Below are 17,178 nucleotides of genomic sequence, written 5' to 3'. Positions count from 1 at the left end.
CGTCTCAATTTGAAGTTTAAATATTCTCTCTGAGTCAAGACACATTAATTTAACCAAATGCATTTGAATGTCGGCGTGCTTATTCATTCCTGTAAACCTGTGCTGTTATGTATAGAAATCGCATCATGAGGCAAAAGGTATATGAATGCACTGCAGCAATCTGACCTTTGAGAGAGAAGCCGGCCATGCATCACCTGTTGCAATAGCGCAAGGTATGTTGCGTCCGCATGTTTGCGCATTGATCTGCATGTTGCGGTGTGATTTTCACAGGAACGGAAATTGTGCTGCGTTGTTTACTTTACATCATGGAAACAAACTTTCTGTACATTTCCAAATACATTAACACCTCGGACTTGTTAACTAGGCCGGCGTATATAGAAACTCGTTCACAATGTATTGATGCATCATACTTGTAGGATGCCACTCAAAATAATAAAAACATCAACAAGTCCTCGCATTTGAAACTGACAATTTCTGAATACCTTTTTATGATTTTGGTCAAATATTAATTAAATGAGCCCCTATGGCTGCTGCTAATCGTTAGAGCCGTTTCTTGTCACCATTACAGTGTGAGTGTTTCTCAGAAAACTCGCCCAAATAGTGACTTCGGGACTCCACAAAAGCCAAGCTGGTTTCATTTATCAGTGGCATTCATAATTTTCAACGTCTCTGTATGAATCATAGTCACGCAGAAGTTTCAGTGGAGAAATCTCGTGTGGGAGAGACAGAGAGCGAATGGGGTGAAGTCCTTAAGTCTGACATATATATATATATATATGAAAATATTTTCAAAGAGAATATTTAACTGTGGGACAGACGTGGATTTCAATCACAGAGAGTACCGGGGATGAAGGGACCAGACTTTGATGTGCTACTTCCCCGAATGACCACAAGAGGGCTCAGTGGTGCTCCAGTGGTGGAGAGAAGACCCTGCCGAGTGATGATCTTTCATTCGGTTTCAGCTTTCAAATAATCCAAAACATTTAAGAACAAACTATAAATACATAGCCTATAAAATCTATAATCTGGAAACACAAACATATCTGTATAGTTCCTGCCTTAGATGCTGTCACTGCAGCCGTTCATGGATGTTAATTCGTCATAGGCTACGTTGCGCTGACAAGTTTCCGGAAACCCATTTGACCTGAAACAAAAATAAGTGCACTTTGAGCGAACTAGGCAGATATTTGGTTACATGGGGTTAACAATGGCGTCGTAAGTTCTAAAAACATAAAACTTTCAATGAATTTACCATTTATGACCGCTCTTCCTGACGAGACAGCTAATCGTTTAAATTCAACCAGGCGCTGTTGGTAAAGACTAGAAGGGACGCAGCTACTGGGCATGCGCGCTCCAATTCCACATGATTTTTGTCAGGCTCAACAACAGTTAATTACAGTTTTTATTGTTATTGTAAGGTTATGTCTAGTTTAATTTATCATAATTTAATTGTGATATTTCATCACTTCCGGCCGTAGCTGTATCCCTTCTTTTTTCAAAGAGCAGCAAGAAGTGGATTAGAAACAAGTCTCCAACGTCAATGTAGGCTATACAGACTTAACACCACCGGGGTCACTAGCTGTAAGCGCAACGGCTAATGCTAACCTGTCTTAAACGGAACACAGGAAATGAGACCGGAAGCTAGATTTTTGAACACGAATTTCCCTCTTTTTTCGTGTCAATCACAACGACTTTCATTACACAGACTACGTGTGTAGTTACATTTATAACCTGATATCTAAAGAAGTCATACATATCTTAAGATGTGGCTAACCAACATCTATCTTCACCCACACCCTAAAATCAGAGCCGCAAAGGCTAATTTAGCTAATAACTCTCCACTAACCCCGCCGCTAAACCTGAGGGAAAAGTCAAAACATGCGAATAAGCCACCCTGTAAAATGGGTATGAATTGCCATCAGATTGCTTTGATATATATTTATACAAATGAAAGATAGCGCGTATCAAGATACATTAAACTGAAAGTCGTGCTGATTTGACACGAAAAAGGGGGAAGGAAACGCGGATTGATAGATCAAATTTCGTGACTATATCACGAATTCCTGTGAGGGGAAATATAAATATGGTAGGTCGATCTTGCTGTGTTAAAAACCGCAATTGCGTGAGGCAGAGTAGTTCAGGAAATCAAACAAACAAGTAAAGGTAGCCTACATATCAAAACAATAGTAACGGTGTTAACCTCCAAAGATGGCGGCGCCACTGCATTATAGGGTGTGACGTCAGATTCACATTCTCTATAGCCACGCGGTTGCACGATATTTGTAGCTAGCCGGCGTTATCAAGGTTTATCAATGCTTGATTCTGATTGGACAGTCGCGACATTTGCTGGTTCTTTATTCCCAGATAACCTCTCAAAAATCATTATTATTAAATAATTAAAAATAATTATATCTTTTTTTTCTCATGTGGGCAGTATAATAAGCCCCTTCAAGTGTGGTCGAGACTCTTAGTCAGAAAGTGTTAGAGATTTAAAGCTGTTTTGTCCATGCACTCAAAATTGCAGCCATTAATAAAGCAAAGTAAATCTCAAACTATATTTGTATATGTGTGTATTACTCTGCAATACAATTTTTTGTGTTTAGTCAAATAGTTTAATCAATGACTGCAAGTCAATAGTTTTATTTTGTGCCATCAGTTTATTTGATTACATCACACTTCATTGAATGGATAAATCAATCTCTCATAAGAGTTTAAGTTGTTTACGTTTCTGCTTTGAATCAATGGTTTTAATGTCGGCCAGAAAAGACACTATTCCAAAGACATTTATTTATAAGAAACAGTGTCACAGATAAATAATGCACAATAAGAGCGGGAAGAAAGTAAAAAAATAATTTACTTCTCTTCTATGTCATTCCACTTTCTTCTTCGGCACACAAAATGAGCTAAACCTTGGATTCAATAGAATGAGCGTACATTATGACTCACTTTGACACTTAATAAAAGCACAAAAGAGTTCCAGTGAGAAAGTAAAGCTCTCGGATCATTTTCTAAGTTTTGGTAAAATAATTAAACATTTAAGCAACATTCCTAAATTACTGTGGATGTAGTTTAAACAACGCAAGGGACATCAGCGGCCTGCACAGGCGTCTTTGAACAACATAAGCTCCTTTAAGAAATAAAATAAGGTCAATTTTGATTTCATCTCAACACAAATATTTCAAGCTGTCTTCCATGACTGCCATAACAGCTGAACGTGTGTGTTGAAGTCGCTAACGGTGCAGTATTAGCCGTGCTGGGGTGGATCCGCACACTAACAGTAGGTGTGAAAGTGGCGGCGGGGGTGTCTGACACAGGAAGTGAGCTTAATTGTGTTGACAGAGTCGTATGTTTTCTGCCAGCCGAATCTAATGGTGGGTAAAATGAAAACGTGAGATTGAAAAAAAGAACACAGGAGTTAAAGAAAAATAAATAAAAATCAGGCCTGTGGCAGGATGATGCAGAGCCCTCCAGTAGACGACATGGTTCTCATATGTTGACAACAAAACGTTGCAGATTTTAAGGGCACAACAGCCTAACTTGAATGTTTAGAGCTAACATTAACAGAATAAGAAGCAAGACCGCTGTTGGTTTTGGTACATTTTAATTACAGACCACATTTACAACTCTTGAAATAAACCAAACATCAGACGCTTGTCTAATTTTACAATATGTAATTATTTTTCATTTCCCGTTGAACAATTTATTGTTTTTAGAGTATGAACTGTGTAGTTATCATCATTATTTTAGATGCACACTTCTGAAAAGTAAAAGGTGAGTTTTATTCCAGGCTGGCGTCGCCAGGTTTATGATACTGTTTGTGTGGTTACAAAAAGATTTTATATCAACAGTTCTTATTGATAGTGTTCAAAGCTGAATCCAAACAATAAAAGCCCACATTAACTAATTCTACAGTACAGTATACGGTATTTACCTTAGAAAGTTCCAAGAAACTGCAATGCTTACTAAACCTTAAAGTAGTAAATACTACTACAGTGTTTACAACTGTTTATCCATTTAGTATTAAAAGTAATAAAACTATATTTTTTAAATATTATGTTGTATTTTGTCTTAAAGGTGGGGTGCTACAGTGTTTCATGCATTCTGACTTCTTTACACTGTTAAACGCGCTGCCTTCTCATGCTTGACATGGTCAACTGAACATATGACGTAGTATTTCTGTGCTCGATACACTCCTCCAGCGTTCGTGATGGTATCGGAAAGTTTTTTTCCATTTACAGATTTTTAATGTCTTTTTTGAAAAAGCTTATTTACAAGAAAAACAGGGGGAGAGTGTAATTTTACAGGAAAAAACAGTTATTTTAAAGTTTATTTCTGGCAGGCCGGCTGGGTACCAGCTGCCTGAAAGTTTCCAGGATTTCAGCATTTCTTTTTTATACAGTTTATTTTTTAAATATGGTCAAAAACAAAAAATTTAATAACAAAACAACACATACAAGAAAATTGGGAAAACTATTTAAGGTGTTGTATGTTTTTGCAGTTTACAGAAGATTTCTTGGTTTTTTTCGCCTGTTTTTGGAAATAATCGTACAGCTGAATCTGTCTTTTATAAATGTAATCAAAGTAAAGACTCGAACATACGACGTATGTGATACTACTCTATAGGTACACAAGATTCATATTAGATTGGCAGGAACTGCAAGTGTTATATCCGCTTTAAACTGATTTGCCATTTAGTAGACACAGGTTTAGTAGATGCCAACAAGCAAAGTGACATGCACTCGCACTTGAACACTTTTCACGTGATTGTTTTTGCAGAAAAATCTAGCGATCCAGCATTTTATTTAAATCAGCAAAATGATTTCCAAGTCTTTGTATGCTTTGCTCTTTACACCTTCCAGACATTAAAGCAGTTTGGTTTTAGATTCTGATAGCCCAGATAACCGTGGCAGGATGTTGATTTGAAGATCTGTCAAGATAAAAAAAATGGTTTTATAAAGTGTAACAGATGAACAGGCATTTTGAATAAATCTTGCTTTTATTAACACAAACAAAAAAAGAAAAGCGACTACATTTAGTCATTTAGCAGACGCTTTTATGTAAAGCGACCTACAAAGAGTTCAGGGAGCAATAAGCGATATGTCATAAAAGAGCAATAGTACAATAGGTGCTAATACAAAGTTAATAGTTTCAACAAAAGCTAGACCACTACCTGTTGAGAGAAGTGTATGTTTTTTTTTCTCATTTGTCTGTCACAAAAGCTGACTACAAAAGCTTATGTTGCATCTTAAACAATTTATCGACAGCCAAAACTACAGAAAATGTTATCAAAAGCAACATGGTCTAAAAAGTGCAAACTCTGCATGTGAGTCTCTCAGCTGAGATAATATCTGTATGTTAAATAAACGGGCTGGGGGTGTAAAAGAAGAACTTCATCTCTTTCACTTCACTAGCAAATTACTGACATGAATCTGATGGCAATGTCTGAGTCCCAGCAGGACTCTAGTCACAGCAAGTCCATTACTCCTGCTTAATTAAACAGCAAATCTGAAGTGAAATAAGCTCAGCTTGTATGAAGAATTCTCTGTGAGAACTGTTAGTTTTGGCTGCCTGGACGTCATTAACCGTGCATATTAAAAAAAGATGTGGGAAAATCTAAAAGAGAGACATGTTAAAAGGACAGTTCACCCTCATGTCATTACATCTATGATGTTATTTTGTCTGTGGAACAAAAATGCTGAATTCATGATCGATTCGTGATCAAGCCCCACAAATAATATTCAATGCAATCTTATAGGCTGTATTCCAGGTGTTCTTAAAGGGACAGTGCACACAAAAATAAAAAATTTTCACATTTTATTCATCCTCATGTCAATACAAACCTGTGTGAGTTTGCTTCTTCTCCTGAACACAAAAGGAGATATTTTGAAGAATGTTGACAATCTAACAACATTGATCCCCATTGACTTTCCTGTATGAAGACATCTCACAATATCTTCTTATGTGTTCCCCTGCCATTGAACATTTGAACTAAAGAACAAACCAAAACATTTTACATTATTGTCTTTGTAGTTTAACAGATTATTGTGAACTGACAACATGCTCTCTTAGATTTCCACTTGTCAGAATAGATTCTGTTCACATGTTGAAGTGTTACTTTTACAAGCCCTTGAATTTTTCCTCTTTGCCCACACTGATGTTGTCTGATGCACATCTATAACTTTCACACCACTCGGGACATAACAAGTCCACAATTTGTTTTGGGAGGGATTTTCCTGCGAGTCGTCTCCTTACTTGAGCTTCAAAATAAATGTGACTATTACAGTAATTTAAACCGCACATTGATTCCTAAAATTCCACAGAGTTTGAACTTCGGAGCCGACAAACAATTGCCTGCCATTAAATGCGCTCGACTTACAAGCATGAACATATCTCTTGGCAAAACGTTTTTTATGAGGGAAACTTGCTACCTTTGGTGAAAAGCAGAAGGTTACCATGGCAACATCTTTAAGCATCAAAGCACACCTGTGCGTCAATCATACTGTATCGGGGCAGAGGTGATTTTGTGACAAACTTGCACACGAGTGTCGGATTCATTACGTCCACGTGATTCCTTTAACATTCATCAAAGAAAATACTTTTTTACATCATTTTCAATATTCAAAATTCCCCATGTATGACATCAAGGAGAGCTACATGTTTTTTTCCTATTCTTTTTAATAAAGCTGCAAACTGTTGACAAATAAAACGGACATAAACATCAGCGAGTACATCTGTCAAATTAATCCATGAGCCTTCTAAAGACACACAACTGCTCGAGGGATGAAATCAAGATGGAGGTTTTTCACGTCGGTTAGCCACTGAACATCTTCCCTCATCTCATTCTCCGTCCCACATATTTGAACCGGCATTGTGCAAGAACCACAGCTTTTGTTTCTGTACCTGAAGGCATAGAAAAAGAACATTTTTGAGATATTCAATTTTATTTATATAGCACCTTTTACAATGTGCATTGTTCCAAAGCAGCTTTATAGGTGAAAATAAGAAAAACAGAAAAACACAGCACAGTGCATGGTGTTTATTGAACATGCAAGATCATTCTAGCAAATAATATCTAATAAATGCAGTTTCCCGGTGAGCAAGCAAACCCTATGCAGCGAGGAACCCAAACTCCAATGATAAATAAATGGAGAAAAAAACCTTGAGAAAAACCAGACTCGGCAGGACTCCTCTGAGGTGTCACAGCTGCACTCAGTGACATTGAATAAAAGTTACTGAGTAAATGTTAATGAAAAGTAGGGAGAGTTAGTTGTGATTTAGGAAATTATATTTGTTGAAACTGTTTAGGTCAAATTTTGTTTTATTAAGTGAGGAATGTCATGAGCAGGGAAAATAGCTTTCAGTGGTAAGAGCATTGCATTAACAATGCAAGGTTGTGGGTTTGATCCCAGGGGATTGCAGATACCTATGTATAAATGTATAGGATAATGCAATGTAAGTCGCTTTGGATAAAAGCGTCTGCCAATTGCCTAAATGTAATGTAAATGTAAATAGTAATGGCATAATGTAACAGAAACCAGCTACTTCAAACTGCTGTCATGTGATGTAAATTTAGCATTAATGTATTAATGTGACAAGTGGTCCATCTTTGCTCTTGGTTGGGGATGTCATCGCCTGAGCTAGGATGGTCAGTCAGTCAGGAAGGCTCTCGCAGGTGGATGGAACTGGATTTTCAGATGGAGTTTGAGTAATCTCTAGTTAGGGATGGGCATATAACGTTCATCATTTATCATTCTGGGATGGGCATCCCGAGGCGGGGGAGGAAGGCAAAAGAGAGTAGTTAGCAAAGTTGCTGTTCATTAATTAATTTATTATTATTTATTTAGCACATAATGCATTAAGTGAATGCTTGGCTGAAAAGAAGTGTCTTTAATCTAGATTAACTGGGAGAGTGTCTGACCCTCGAATACTGTCGGGAAGGCTATTCCAGAGTTTAGGTGCTACGTAAGAGAAAGCTCAACCCCCTTTGGTGGATTTAGTTACTTTAGGTGTTATCAAAAGTCCTGAGCTTTTTCTAAGAGAGCGTGATGGGTTATAGTGTGATAGAAGCTCTGTTATGTAGGTAGGGGCTAAACCATTTAAGGCTTTATAAGTAAATAAGATTTAAGCTTATAAGCTTTTCTGCATCAGCAACACATAGAATATTTTTTGATTTGGCAATATTTCTGAGGTGGAAATGGAAGATGGCGATTTTTGTGACGTTTGAGGTGTGATTTCCAAATGACAGGTCTAATATAACGCCTAGATCCTTTACTGTATTTGTTGGAGAAACAGTGCAGCCTTCAACTTGCAGGTTACAATCCGAAATATTCTTTCTTTGGTCCGATAACTCATATTTCTGATTTATTAGAATTTAAAAGAACGAAATCACTAGTCATCCAATGTTTTATATCTTCGATGGACTCTGCCAATTTGGATAGCCGGAAGAAATGATCTGGTCTTCAGGAGATAGCTGAGTATGATAGTATGACAAAACAAATGGCCCCCAAAGGCTATGCAAACGTCATACACAAATATAGTTTTTTACATATAAAATGTATTCTCAACTAGGGTCCCCGAAGAGAATCTTGGCCATTTCCATCACTGAAAACACCTGCAGCCCAATATAAAATGTGTGCTAACCTGGTTACTATCAGACAACAGAATTGGGCACAACGCTGGTTTGATGACACAGAGAATTAAATGAGTTTCAATTACGCTCTCTCGACAGAGATTTTCCGCTTTTCCTCTTCGACCAATTAATCCTCTGATATTCCATGTTGCTTTTGACAAGCACTCTACATCAACTCCGTTGAAAGCAATGGGGGATCCCTCAACCAAAGAGAACGCTTCTCCCAAACCTCGTTGCCCCCGGTGATAGTGACAGAAGTCAGTAATTGCCGCTGCCTCAGACGACTTCATTAACAACAGGATTGTCTGCGCCTGGGCTGATCCGAGAACGGCAGAGACGCAATTACGGTCGAGCTGTGACATGTGGGGCCGGCATCCTCCGCATCGACGGGCTCCACCGTTTTGGGGACCTGGCGAATGTCTACATCATCCGTCACGCCGCTGTCATTAGCTGGTAATGATTTGATTATTTTGCAGATGAATCCAGATATAAATCTCTTTCACAAGCATTTCCTGTCTGAATTAATCAAAACCATTTGGGCAGAGCTGACAGAAAGGAGGCAGGAAATGTTATGTGTCTGAATTAAGAATTACAGCAATCTGTCATTGATCTGAACGCGTTGCCAGTACAAAAGCCATTAAAGGGGTCACAGCGTACCATTTAAAATGTAAATTTTCCCAGAGGTCCACTTATGATATCAGGTGCATGTGCCGAAACGTTTTTAGATGTCAAAAAGTTAAGGATGTACAAGCTTTTTGTTACAGTGGCAGTTTCAATAAATTGTATCATTGAGAAGACGACAAGGAGAAGTTTATAAAGTTTGCTTTCATAAATCAAGTTGTCAAAGTACAATGAAGTACTTTTATCTCAAAGTAGAATTTGGTTCCTCGTGTGACCCCTTAAAACACTGGTTTTCAAACTTTTTCATTGTAAGGCCCCCTTTGTGTAGGGTGCATTGGTTTGTGGGCCCCAAATTGAGACTTATAATCATACATTTAAAATATGAATTACACAAAAAACATGTACAATTATGCAATGGTGAAACATCCTTTTTTGGGGTTGGTGGTCTTATTTTTCTGACGTTTGATTGCACAAAATGATGATAAGTTTCATACTTTATATAATGCCACAAAAGCTGTGGCCCCCCTGGATTCATCTCGGGCCCCCAGTTTAAGAACCACTGCCAAAAAAAACGTAGTTTCACGATTTAGGCAGAAAATTACATAGAGGTTTAACGTCGTACATAGCGGAAGGGGGGACTTGACCCCATCGGATTCATAGTGACCCGATCCGTCCCCTTCACGGTCCCTCCAAAAGGTAACAAACATCAGTAAAACTGAGGATTAATCAGGGTTTCCGCTATGTACCTTAGCCTTAGTAGTGGCGGACAGGCCTGAAGCTACCTAACTATTTTGCCATCACTGGAGCTGTTAGCTGCCTCAATTGTGCCTATAGTAGCGGTAACAGTAGTGATCAAATGTCATCATCTATGACTGAGATAGTGATTTCTCTGGACTGAAAAATTTTGACTGCATAAATGCCTGTTTTCCTGCGGCTCAGTGGTTAGAGCATGACGCTGTCAACGCCAATGTCATGGGTTTGATCCCAAGGATTGCACATAGCCAGAAACAAATGTATAGTACAATGCAAAGTAAGTCGTTTTGGATAAAAGCGCTTGACAAATGCCTAAATGTAAATTTTGACTTTTTCCAGGTGTGGCAGATTTGTTTTGTTATTTATTATATTATTTTAAATTTGAAGCAAAACGTGGATAGCATGAGGTGAGTAGAGGCAAATAGAGAATTAACACAAAAAGAATAATTGGATAAATCAAAAAATGTATTGTCAGGAAAAATAATTTATCTGGACTTGCAAGACTAAATTAGGGTACTGGCCAATGTAGGGTTATGTAACCCAATGTACTGTATAAGTTGATTGAGGTAAATTATCGGAAAGACTGATTTATGTTTAACATGACTGATTAACATATTTTGCAGAAGTTTTGATTGGTGATTGGCATACTAGACAAATAACAGTTTGTACATTCATTGCTAGTGATGATAGGTAGGCCCCTGTTCATTGTTGTTTGTCCATGATTTCAAATAAGAGTCCTCCAATGGCTTTTTAGTGCAAACCATTAACAAAGTAACTACTTGAGCTCTAGTTAAAGCCCAAATTGAGCAAAATAACTAACCAATTTAAATCATTTGCTGACAGCTTGGTCCCCCCAGTTAAGAAATCCAATCTGCGTCCCTGACTGCAACGTTATTCCACACAAATCAACAGGCAAACAATGAAACACAGAAGCACACGGTCACTCACTCCCTCACTAAAACACATTTAACTCTCCCCAAACTTAGCAGCGTGCATGCGAATACAAAAAGGTCCAACTTTCAGCCAACTCGCCTCTTTCATTCCTTTCAGAATTCAGCGCAATGCAAAACGGACTCTTGTGGAAGGCATATCATACCCATCCACCTCTCAGATTTCACTCCAGGGCTGCCGGCGTTTCCGAGTTGGCCATGATTTCCAGGGACAAAGGGGGTTTAAGCCTCCGCGGTCCAGCACACCCAGAGGCCTGCAGCCTTGTGAGAACCTCGGCTTGGTCTCCCCTATGCCTTTAGGTCTGCCTCCGCTAAAAAACAAGTTAAATATTGCCCAAATGGGACGCAAGCGGGCCCAGACATTCAGGGGGAGCGTGTCTTTGAGTTCATCTGGATTGGCGTCGATAAGGGATGGCGTTCTTCTAAAACGGCATATCGCCGCCTGACACCGCACCTAAGCTGGAGCCACTGGGGCAGATGGCGATTTCGGGTGTACAAGTGCCGGAGGCGAATCCGTCACGTGCCAACGCCGGACACTTCCATACCGACACAGCATTTCATTCTTGAACACAACAGCTGGAACTTGCGACGCATTTGGAAACCCAGCTTTTTGTTCAGCTTGGGGAACGGCTGCTTCGACAGGGTTTTGGGTGCCAACGGCACACTGAACTATATCAGTTAAAACATAAGGTCTGTGCTTTGAAGATTAAGTCGGGCTGTGAATTCAGGATATGGGATGCAGGTGACACATTGTTCACAAAGCATTTTAGCAGGTTGAGGTGAGATAAAATGTTAACAACCAAAACCAAATTTACCTCTGATATTGACTGCGCACCGTTTCAGAAAAGCTCATCTTCGCCATACTGACTATTTTCATTGGTTGGAAATACCCATACGAGCGTGAAAGGGGAGTGGTTCTGAAACCACAAAAATACAAAAGCAGAGAAATATAAAAAGTAAGGTCAAACATTTCCTATCACACCTTCATTCTTTTAAACGTCTGTTGTTTTTTATAAAGGGAAACACCTTTGTGTTGTGTTGGACTTTAATTTACCGTACTATTATCAGACACATCACAGAAGGTTGATCCATTGAAAAGAAATGTCTACCCATGTAGATTATATTATTTTATAACCATTTAGATAATTTAAAAATTTTACTATCTCGCTCTTTTGAATATATAATGTAATGCAACCATTCGATTTCATCAGAAACCTGTCAACAACTTCTGAGCGAGACGCTGGAGTAAATATATATTCACTGTGAACAAATAAGGTCGCAGTTTTTGCGCTTCACACGACTTTCACTTTTGGCATGCTAATTTCTGGCATGCAAATTACGTTCATTTTATATTTTTTAAGTCTCACAATAAATCTGTTAAAAATAAAGGCACAAAACAACACGAGGAAACAGAGATCTCTGCAGAGCCCAACGCTGCAGGAGTGCTGTCAGGCTTGTTGTGGAAAGACCAGCAATGATTTGCTTCAAGTAAGCCGTAGGAGTTTTGAAACGAAAAGTGCCACAACAAAGAGAGAAAACACAAGGTCCTGTCAAATACGGTGAGTAATGGTGAGTCAAATCAAAAGTGTGGAATTCATTGTAGTGGTGCGAAGATTCAAAATGACATTTATGATTATTTCCCGAATTACAGTAAAACTGATTGATTTCTGAATCTGTCGTGAGTTTCGTGCCGTGGGAATACTGTACAGAGACAGTGTGTCATCTTAAGCCTTTTCTGAATGAATTTTTGTCAAAGGTTTGAATACTATGTGTCGGATTTCTCAACTGCAAAATTGATCATCTTCATTCCGGGGTCTTAAATAGATATGGTGAGTAATTTAAAGACACGCATAAGTATATATGCAAATATGCGGATTTTTTTACATATTACATAAATGTAGAAAAAGCATCAACAACTTGTTTCCATAGAGAATCAAGAATCCGTAACAAAGAATGTGATCTGCATCACTGCATCGACCTGAACTAAAAAAATAAGCGAAATCCACCCACATTCATTTCCACCAGGTGATTGACAAGCAGCACAAGATCTTCAAAGCAATTAAAAATATGTGTGTCAAGATTTTTCTTCATCGTGGTATAAACATATCAGAAGCTACTAATGTACTATATGAATATTAAGGACAAAATAACTCATTGTTTAAGGTAAATTATATACAGTACATCTGAAATAGAGAAAGTCTGTGAGCACTGTATTCATTGTTGAAGACTGACCTTCAAAATGTTTTTCAACAGGTGAAGAGGCACCGGAGGTCATGAGTTCCATTGACATGGCGTATACGGTCCATCGTGGTGTCCAGAAGTGCCTGCCAAATAAATCATTAACCTTTACATAATTTACAATAGAAAACAGTTTAGGAACCAGCTGCCTTGCACCCTCACTCTTTGTTTTTATCCAAACTAAGGCTGTAAACGATTAATCGCGATTAATTGCATGCAGAATAAAAGTTTGTGTTTACATAATATATGTCTGTATACTGTGCATATTCATTTTGTATTTAGGAAGACACACACCTTAACGTATTTAGGACATATTTAGATGTATTCTTTTATACTTACCAATATCTGAAATTATAACTAAACATTTATTAATATTTATATTTTGCTTAAATATGTATACATGTATGTGTATTTGTTTATAAATACAAAATTAATATGCACCGTACATAGACATATTTTATCAACACAGACTTTTATTCTGTACGTGATCAATCGTTTGACAGCCCTAATCCAAACTAAAAACTTGTACATTACAAAATATTTATTCTTGCGTTTGAGTTGTTTGTTGTTGTTGTTATTTTATTCCATTAATTTTGCTGTGTAATGTTACTTGTGTTCAGCACTTTGATCTGCTTCAATGTGTTGAATGTGCTTTCTTTATATTTTTAAGACCACGGGTGTCTCAAATGAAAAACAGGAGACGCTGGAGCGTAATGGAAAGTTTGATTGTGTTAGCTGGAGCAGCGTGAAAAAAACCCTACGTGATTTAATGCTGCGTACAGTCCTGCTAATTCGGCTTCAATTAAACGGCGAGCTATAAATGGTCTCTTCAGTGATCAAACGTTCACATTCAACAAAACGTAAGGTCCCAAGCCATCAGGACCAGAAGAACGTTGGTCCCCGGGGAGGACGGCGGTTTCTGATCCTAGTAAGTGACAGCTGATGGTTTCAGAAGATAATTAACTTTTCAATTAGAGGTGCATCTGACATTACAATTGTATCTACTTGAAAAACTAAGGAGCGACTGGAGGATATGCAGATGCATTATTACTTAAAACAAACAACGTGCCTTCCAAACAGATGTCATCATTTCTGATGCCTCGGCGTGACAGATACATCAAAAAGAGAAAAACAACTACGTGCTGAAATATGAATCAGGCGGACTGCAATCTCTCAAAAGGGAGACTACTTCCTTAAACATCTTTCTTTTTAAGTTAGAGAATTGAAGATGAATATTCAAATAAATCATCCACATGTAAATAAAATCAAAATCAAACGTGCATTGTATAGATTCTACTTGGAAATGGTGGCAAAATCTTTGTTAGCCGTGTGTTTGCCCAGAAGATATACTACCCACAGAATCTGATAGATTCAATTAGTGAGCATCTATTAATTTTGTGTTAATATAAGAGCACGTTCTGTGTTTTTAATTGAGCTGCGTTTAAAGAGAAGAAGAGACAGTGTCTGCTCATTAGACTCGCCGGCTCTACACCTGCGCTTCATCCGAACTCCCGGCTCAAGGCTGTGGAAACACAGGCCGTAATTACAGACAAAGATACTATAGAATCATTTATGTTAATGCAATCACAATGAATGTCGTGGGGAAAACTGAATAAAAATGACTTCCAAAGGCACAATACTCTTTAAGACTGACAGGTCTCTAAACGTCCTTGCCGACCACGCTACACATAACTTGTGATCTCCATCGCGGTGACTCTAAAATCAAGAAACGAGTCATCTGTTTATAGTCGTATTTAACATATTGTATGCAGCTAAAAGGCCCCAAATCTGTCTCCCGAAATGTGTCAGGAATTACAATTTTCCCCTCCAAATCCAAAAACGTGCATTATAACCCCCTCCTCGGGAAGTGGCGTGGTTCTTTTCTGGTGCGAGCTAAATATCGCAGCGAAACACGGCTGTTTGAGGCAGCAACCTGGCAGCCGGGCGAGCGCAGCCCAGCGCGGGAAGAAAGCATCCATGTTATCATGCGCACACATGTGGCCTGTGTAAGATTAAGCTGTATTCATCTTTCTCTTCTGCCTCAGTCCATCACAGATATGGCACTGATTCAGCCAGGAATGCAGGAGAGGTGCCACGGATTTCACACGCACCCTAAATCTGCGGGACTGGAGAAGCTGAGTTGCGGTGCTCTGGTATTGCCTCCCTCCCCCCGGTCGGGAAACCTCGCTTGCGAGAACATCGTGGAAGCCGCATCGACGCGCGCTCCCAATACTAATAATTTTTGGAATTCCCCGAATTCATCTCTGACTGGAAATGTTGGTCTTTGATTTTATTATCAAAAGCATCAGTTAAACTCTCGATGCAGACAGTCGATAAGAATGGGCTTGAATGTTTCCTAGCGTTGGAAAAGAAAGGACAGCTTTGGGGTTTGGAAGAGGCTTATAGCGTCGCAGGCTCGCTGGGACCCTCTACGTGCTAAGCCGCTAATAATTCCCGCTGTTCGGTTCAAAAGGAGAAACACAAAGACCAGACAAAGTGAGGAATGCCATGTATATTGCGCGTGTTGGCCGTGCGAACAATAAACAAGTCGTACTAACAAAGAAGGCCTTACTGATGGGAGCAGATATTAGTCATCCTGAATTAAGTCCTGAATTTCTGACTAGGTGCGAAACCGGGTCGTAACCACAAAAGATGTTGGAGTCATCAGACACCAATTGTTCCAGGCTCACTAGACTAAACAAAACTGGAGAAAGACAAACTTGAAATAATTTCAAGACTTGTGATGCAGACAGGGCTGTGAAGCGATTAATCGCGATTGATCCACATCTAAAAGTTTGTTTTTACGTTAAATATGTCTGTGTACTGGGCATATAAATGATGTATTTATAAACACAAACGCATGCATGCATATATAAAAATATATATACCATAAAAACATCATAAACATTTAGATATAATTTAAATAGTTGGTATATATAAATAAATACATGTAAATATTTTCCTAATATGTATCTGTATATCTGTTTATAAATACAAAATTAATATATACAGTACTCAGATATATATTATGTAAACTCAAACTTATATTCTGGATGTGATTAATCGCGATTAATCGTTTGACAGCCCTAGTTGCAGAAAATATATGATTGTTTATGACATTTGTTTTTCATTTTAATAGTAACTTTAAAACATCATGCAGTATATTGCACGTTTTCTGTCTTAAGTTGAAATGTTCTGACATAACAACAAGGTTCTGAAGAAATATTGTTTTGATTTAAACAGAACTGTTCATCAACGGCGCCGCCATGTTGGACAGGGAAAGACTGCTATATAAACACAAGTAAACAGGGAAGCGGCAGTAAAATAATGTAAAATAACATTTACATGAAACTATTTATAATACAGCGTTGCTCTAGCGCTAATTTCACTTTTCTTACTTGAGCATATCCTCTCAGTCGACCGGTTGGCCAAACGTCCTGCTACATGGACGAAAGCCGGAGTAAAAAGAATGATTATCTGCTATAAAGACACACCTGGACTTGACAGTAATCTGAATAAGTGACGGGGTTACAAAAAACACATCAAATAAGAAAAATTGTTGTGTAATTAGGTGAAATAAATTATACGTTAGATAGAAAATAGGCTGCATAATATTACCTTCATGAGAAGTCAATACTATCAAATTCAACACACCTGACACAAAATGCCAACTTCAAATCTACATGCATTTCTGGATTCCAGCTGTTCCTGCAAACTCCAGCAATCCATTTGCTCTAAATTTCTGTAGCTTTCAGCAATCTGTAAAAACAATTCTTGATTAATCTAGAATTCAATCTAGGGTTGAATAAAAATATAACCTATTAAAACAATTGTTTATAGAAATCAAATATAATATTGAGCTAAATAATATTTGAAAAATGTAATCTAAACAAAAATGTTAAACGTTGCAGGTTGGTATAGCTGAAATAGGTTTGAGACCCTAAAACTATTCATTGGAAATAAGTAAAAACTAAATTAAATTAGAAA

This window comes from Barbatula barbatula, assembly GCF_947034865.1.
Source record: "Barbatula barbatula genome assembly, chromosome: 12".
In the NCBI taxonomy this organism is placed as follows: domain Eukaryota; kingdom Metazoa; phylum Chordata; class Actinopteri; order Cypriniformes; family Nemacheilidae; genus Barbatula; species Barbatula barbatula.
Note: the sequence above shows the minus strand (reverse complement) of the source record.